The sequence below is a fragment of the Cannabis sativa genome, chromosome 9 (assembly GCF_029168945.1).
Source record: "Cannabis sativa cultivar Pink pepper isolate KNU-18-1 chromosome 9, ASM2916894v1, whole genome shotgun sequence".
NCBI classification, from domain to species: domain Eukaryota; kingdom Viridiplantae; phylum Streptophyta; class Magnoliopsida; order Rosales; family Cannabaceae; genus Cannabis; species Cannabis sativa.
Window position 1 is genome coordinate 39893788 of NC_083609.1, and position 8023 is coordinate 39901810.

An 8023-nucleotide genomic window follows, 5' to 3' on the forward strand; every position below is an offset into this window, starting at 1 on the left:
GTTCTTTATCTTATTCTCATAATTCTGATAAGTTATACCTATCCATGTGTATGGTTAGATTTGCTTTTAAGTAGTGTTCTTAAGTACCTATCACAAGTATCAACCTGATGAAGATGGGTATAGAATTTTAAAATTCTCCCACTCAATTAAGGTAGTGTGAAACTTTATCAAAGAACTTCTATAGGTATCAAACTTTTACTTACAATAGTAAAACGAAATGGAACATACAATCAAGATCAAGGATTTATATTGATAATAGCTAACTCATTATATTACTTCCATGTTTAAAGAAATTATGTGTTACATAGAGAATTGTGGAATAGACTCCACCCCTAAGTATATACATATAGGGTATTGTGGATAAACTCCACCCCTAAGTATATAGAGATTATGATCCACCCCTAAAGGTTGTAAAGATCATGATTCTCTAAGTGTTATAGAGTTTATGTGGAGTTGAATACTATCCAGCGTTCATTAGATGTAAAAGATCGTTGAACTGCATAGTTTTCTTAACTTTTCTCCACACCTATTAGATCAAAAGATCCTTTGATTAACTAAATTCTTAATAATTGTATTAGAATGAACAATTATTAATAAACATAGAAATAATTTCTAGTGTTTATTTAATATAACTCTATGAAGAGTTGTAAATATTATAGAATTTGCATCAATAATAAAAACACTTACACATATAAACATATAAATATAATGTGGTAATAATAATTGATGAAGATAAAGTAAATGAAGCTCAATCTCATAAATTGCAATGGTTGAATTCGAAAATTAAAGACTTTATTAATAATAATAATAATAAAAAAAATATTGCAACAATATGAGAAAAACAGGGATGAATATCCCTAACTAAAATTTAAAATCTAAATTGTCTTTAAACTAAAACAATTAATTCAAAAATCAATTGAAGAGCTTCATCTTCAACTGGACGATTTCACTATTGGTCCAGCTTTCCGATCCAACTCATTTGAGTTCAAGTAGCTTGGCCTATGAGAAGAAGAAAACAAATAAACAAAGTTAGTCCAGAATCATAAATCCAAGTGGATAATAATTCACTAAAACTTTTAAAGTTTATAAATAGAAATACCTTGTTTCTTTGCAAGAAGTTTAGGACATTGGGGTTTCCAATGACCTTTCTCATTGCAGTAGAAACACTTTCCCTTAAGTGTAGCATCACCAGAAGTTGCAGCCTTTTTGTGTTTCATGGCTTTTGCACGCTTCTTTGTGTTCTTCCACTTCTTCTTCGATTTGGGTTTCGAAGCAGAGGCAACATTTGCTTCAGGTTTCATCGTCCCATTACCATTCCCAGGATTGTGAGGTTTACTCCCTTTCTTCTTGGGTCCTCCAATCAAATTTTCATAAGTTTGAAGGTCATTGACTAACTCATGAAAGTCTATTTCCTTCTTATTCATGACATAATTTGATGTGTATGGTAGAAATGCTGGAGTCAGGCTATTCAAGATAAGACTTACTTGAGTAGCGCTGTCCATTTCAGCACCATGATCCTGGGCTTCTTGGAAATAACTCGCCATGAGGAGAACATGGTCACACACGTTTTGATGAGGTTCCATCCGTGCATTAATGTACTTCTTAGTCGCGTCAAAGCGTGACTGAAGTGATGCCTTACCGAATAGCTCATTTAACTTCGTCATAACTTCAGCAGCCTTCTTGGTTTTAGAAAACCAAGTTTTGAGGGTGTCAACCATGCTGGAAAGCATAAAGTATAGAGCTTTGTCATTTGCTATCTGCCAACGCTCATACTTTTCTTTCACAGCTTTGGATGCATTGTCCCCAAGCACTTCAGTTGACGGCTCAGTTAAAACAAACAAGGCACTTTCTCCTATGAGAGTAATATTAATGTTCTCATTCCATTTAGGAAAGTTAGATCCATTCAGCTTATTTTCAGTCAACAGTGATAACATGGGATTCATTATGATAATACAGGATACTACAAAATAATAGAAATCAACAAATAGAAATTAATAATGGTTTAACACAAAATCAATTCAGAAATTATAAGCACATAGCAAGTAGGAATGATATGAGAAAATACTTAAAAAAAATTCAATCCTAAATAATTTCCAAGGTTTTTCAATAAACTGATATCAGTGTCCCGTTTAGGCGAGAGGCAAAGCTACCATCTATTGAATAGAGTTGTCAGCTCATCTAAAATGTTAAACATTCTAGCAACCTTTTATTCGATCAAGATTGGAATCCAGCGTTGTCCCATTTTGGTGAGAGTCAAGGCTATTCTATCTTATAAGCTACTACCATTGTTTCGCAATTTGCAAGTCAAATATGGTCGCCACCATTAGGGTGATCTATACCATATAAAACACTTACAAACTACTTATCTTTCGAGATTAAACGGTACGAAATTGCTAATGAACGTTCCTCCATTAGGGAGGATTACTCACTAAAACAAACGCGATGTAAAACCAACAATGGAGATCGAATATCTTAATAATAATAAAGCTCATTCTTTTAAAAATGTATTTTCTTTATTATTCTAATAAATATATTCATTAAGTTCGAATTTAGAATTAAAAATTCAAAAATAAGAATTTAATATAATATTTATAAAATTATACTTAGATGTTGATTGAAATAAAATTAATTATTTCCATCTTTAGTAGTAATTTAAATATAAATATTAAGGAAATTAATCTAAGTTGTATTAATTTAAATTAATTATCAACTTAAAAATTTCCATAAGAATATATTTATTGTTTTAGAAAAAATAAAGTATAAAAACTATACAAATTTCGAAAATAATAAAACTTAGAAAAATACTTCAAGCAAAAAATATCACCTATCTAGATTTTCTCTTGACTAATTAATTCAATCTCTAATAATATATTTTAATTCATTTATTTTAAATTAATCAATTAAATGAAAAAATCATTGATTTAAGTTGGTCCAAGAATTAATTAAAATAAATAATTAACTTACAACTCAATCTATTTTTCAAGATAAAATTCAAAAATATTGCATAACTAAAATGCAATTTTTCGAAATTGATTAATAAAATAAAATAAAAATATACATTGAAAATTATTTAAATTTAAGTTGAAAAATTAAATTTCAACCTAAAAATAATTTTCTATTTAATTAAGTGTCATGAAAAATAAATATTTAAGTATCATGATGAATATCAACTTAGATATTTAAATTTTTCAATTTAATTAAATGTATTAAATTCAAGAAATAATAATTAAGTGTAGAGAAGGCTTAATTATTAATTTCTAGTTTAATACTAGGAAAAATATACATAAAATAAAATTGTACCAAAATTAATTTTTTAAATAATTAATTTCACAATGTATAATATTTTCCTATTTAAATATTAGAAATAATAAGTAGTCTAGAAATAAGTATCGAGAAAATATCTTATTTGACTATGTATCTTTTCAATAAAAAATTTGAAAAATATCTAATTTAAGTTGTTTAGAAAAAATATAGAACTTAAATAATTTAAAATTTAGATTTAATTAAATATCAAAAATTAAGTTGTAACCACTTAATTTGAAAAATATTCAATTTTAAGTTTAAAAAACTAACTTAAAAAATATCTTAAGAATCTTTAATAACTAATGCCTAGGATTCCTCAACTTAATTTAAAATTTAAATAGAATATTCAAATTTAAGTTAGATATGAAAAATCAGTTAAAATAACTAATTTATAACTTAAATAGGAATATTTAATTAAACAAGTTCCAGAAAGAATCTAATTAGTTAAAAAATTTTATTCAATTAAATACAAGAAAAATACAAATAGTTTGTCTAGAAAAAATATCTAAAACTAAAAGTGTTTTTCTTAAAATTAACTTTAAAATATTAAAATGAAAATAAATTTTCACATATTTTAAAAGTTAATTATATTGCTAATTCAATTTTATTAGGTCAAACTAATATAATTAACCTAGTACAGTTATTTAAATCAGGCAAATGGGCCTTCACAATTGGGGTAGTTCATCTGAGGGGGTGCTGGGTTCGGTATGTCGTACCCACTTCTATGGCTCTCAACTCTCACACAAGGCCCAAAAGAGAGGAATTTAACCATAAAATAAATAACTGTTATTAATTTAGGTCCAAAAACTAAATGGACCTAAATAAAATCTATCATGGTGTGACATTTTATTTAGCAACAACCTATATGCATCTATATAATAAAATAAATATATAGGCTCACACAGGTACACACTTGGATGGATCCTATCATGTTGCTAGGTCATACACAGATGAAAGAAGATTGTAAAATTTACCTGTTACAAATTATTTACTTGACCAAGGGAGCCATCAGATCATTAGATCTGACAAAAAAGGTAACCATGGCTATTTACAATCAAGTAATAATAGGTTTTGAAAACTTACACACAAGCTAAAACCACATACTCCTGCAACAAGGTTAGCTGGATAGTTGGAAGTAGGATTTATTTAATTTTAAATAACTAAATTTCGAAAAAAAAATAATTAAATAAATAAATAAAAAATGAAATTTAATTTTCGAAAAAAAATTTTAAAAAAAATATTTTCGAAAATAAAAATAAAATAATATTAATTTAATTTTGAAATTATTTAAAATTAAACCTACAATTTTGAAAAATTAGGCTTCAACTAACCTAAATATCATTTCAAAATTTGCTAAGTACTTTTAAAAATTAAATGTTATTTTATAAATAAAAATTAAAAAAGATAAATTAAATATCTTTTTCAGATTTTAAATTTAATTTAAATAAATAAAATAACAAAAGTTAAAAGTTAGCAAAATATCTTACATCTATTTAAAATTTCATGATTATAGTTATCTTATTTTAAATTTAAATAAGGTCAAATTATTTAAAAAAAAATTTAGTTTAAAATTTTTTTTTAAAATCTGACCTTAAATTTAAAAATAAGATAAGATATAATCAAATTTAAAAATAAGATAGATAATTAAGCAAAAAGATGGATATTTACTAATTTCAAATTCAAATTACACTAATATAATTAATTATGATAATTAGAATAGAATTAGGAATAGTAAATATATAAATACAAAAATACACAAAAATCAGAACTTAAATCCATGAAAAAGCATGAAAAAACGAATAAAAACGAAAAAAATTGTGAGCTATACGGACGGGATGCAGTGCATACCCGTCTGCGCGCGCACAATAGGTGCTGGGCCGAGAAACCTAGGCGGAATGGGTGATTTGCAGAATTCCCGCTCGCAGAATGTGTTGGAAATTATTTTACCAGGATCTTAGATCTACTCACAAGTATGTTTATTAACATCCTAAATATGAACTTTCTAAAACGATAAATTAAACACATATAAAGTTTAAGAAACCTTACATTGGGTGCAGCGGAATATAATGACTCCTTCCGTTCAGATATCTAGCCCTTGATTCCTTTCTGTAGCAGAGCATTATCAATATCTGAACCTGGATCTCTTTCTCTGAATCTTTGATGCTGAAACTCCTTTGCTGATGATCTTTCTTCACGATCTTCCTCACTATGATTGAGGTATAACTTGATGTGTGTGGGCACTACTCATACACTAAGGATTTCGAAATTATCAAGGAAGAAGAGAGAGAGTGGTCAGCTAAAGATAGGGAGAGAGAAGGCTCAGTTTTTCTGAATCAGAAGAAGTGTTTTTCCTGAAGCCTTCACTATCTATTTATAGCATTCCACTAGGGTTAGATTTGAATTATTTGGCATTAAAATAATGAAAAAATCAGTTTAAATTTCCTACAAAAGTGGCTGGCCCTACACTTAGTGGATTGGGCCTTGCTTTTTGCAATTTTGCAATTTTAACACCTTTTGTATCTGATTTTCTCAAAAATACCAATTTCCTAATTCAACCATTTAAATGCCAATTCTAACTATTTAATAACTATAAATAATTATTAAATAATATTGTCATTTATCATATTTATTAATTGAACCATACAAAGTATCATAATTAACAAATATGCCCCTATAAACTCTTTCTTTACAATTTCGCCCTTACTTAGTGAAAATCTCACAAATAGACATAGTCTAATTCGTGAATTATAATTGATTAATCAAAACCAATTACATGAGTCTTACAAGCAATATTATCTCAACTAGTGGGGGGACCATGGGTCTATATAACCGAGCTTCCAATAAGTAGATCAAGAATTTAGCACTAAAATTCACTAACTTATTAATTCTTCGTTGAATCCACGCATAGAACTTAGAATTGCACTCTCAGTTATATAGAATGCTCTATATGTTCCACCATATAGACACATCATTAGTTATCCATTGTTATAATCCTAATGTGATCAATGATCCTCTATATAAATGATCTACACTGTAAAGGGATTAAATTACCGTTACACCCTACAATGTATTTATTCCTTAAAACACTTGACCCCGTATAAATGATATTTCAGCTTATGTGAAATGAGATCTCCACCATTTATTTTCGTTTCGTCAAGCTCGAAGGAGATCATCCTTTGCTAACTATTCGCCATATAAAAGCTATAGATTCCATGTTTATGATAGCGCTCCCACTCAATTGCACTACCGTGTTCTCAAAATGTACGTATCACCCTGACCTAAAAGTAGGCTTAACTAACAAATCAAAGAACACGAATAGCCTTTCAAGATTGAGCCTAATCATAACAGGATTAAGATCATTTGATCTAGGATCAACTTGGCGATATTGACTTGAATAGATTCTACGGTAAGTTTAATTAAATCTAAGTCAAAGTTCAATATCGGTCCCTTCCGATGCATACTCCATGCATCCAACCTGAGCTTTACTTTAACCAATGTTCTGGAAAGAACATAGTATTTCTCCAAATACAAGTAAACTCTTGTTGTAGATTATCATATCAGTAAAACCCTGTGTCTGATAAATCTAGGAAACTTTATTCACATAGTCATGTTTACTTTCCAATGTGTTGACGGCACAATAAACAGGATCAAGTATGTGAAAAGGGTTTCAGATGAATTTATACATTATGTACATATAATCATGAAATAAATCATGTGAACCATGCAACATTAAATGTTATTTCTGATCTATATTAATAAGTAAATCTGATTATATTGAAATGAGTTTTATTTAGGGCATAAAACCCAACAAACTCCCACTTGCACTAATATAAAACAAAAAGTGTGTTTCAAATAATCTCAACACCTTGATATACAAATCAAGTGTAGTAGTAGTAAACTCCTCGTAATAGGATCTGAAAGGTTGAATTAACCACAACCTTTCCTCCACCATTACTCTTCCTTAATCACAAAATCATTGATAATGTGAAATTCCTCTCTATATGTCTACTCTCTTGGGATACTGGATTCTATATCTTTGGCAACTACTTTTGGTTAATCAGGAAATTAACACTAGTAGTTTAAGGCAATTTGGAATGGTGCCAAAGATGTATAGAACTTTCCTTAGACTGAATAAGTACCTTTCCTGCAACTTTAACATTCAGTCTCTCTCTGGTAGACCTAGAGACTTCAGATAGGTTTTTACACTTCTCCAAAATCACTATTCCACCCCCAGAGTAACCACCATCTTATCAGAAAGATTTACTAGCACAAAGGCAAATTTCGACATCTGATATGGTGTAGTCTAAGAGTTTTAAACACACCCTTATAGACTAACATATTGTTCCTCTTCTTAATCTTAAAATTTACTTGATTGTCTTCCAATGTTCTTCTCCTGGATTAATCTGATACCTACTCATTACTCCCACTCAACAGCAGGTGTCTGGTCTAAGGCATACAAAAGCATATCGAAGACCTCTCACTGTTGATATAAGAAAATTCTTTCATGGCTTTATATTTTCTGGAATAGTTGAGACTTTTCCTTAGATAAATAAAATCTATGCCTTAGAAGTTGTGAAGCTTCTATAGATTGCCATTAGAAAGAAAATGCTTCAGCATCTTACTAAAGTAAGTTGCTTGCATTAGTGTAAGTAATTACCAGGTATACCACAATCCATAGGTTTAGATAAACTCAAACCTATAATACTAGGAACAGGAAGTT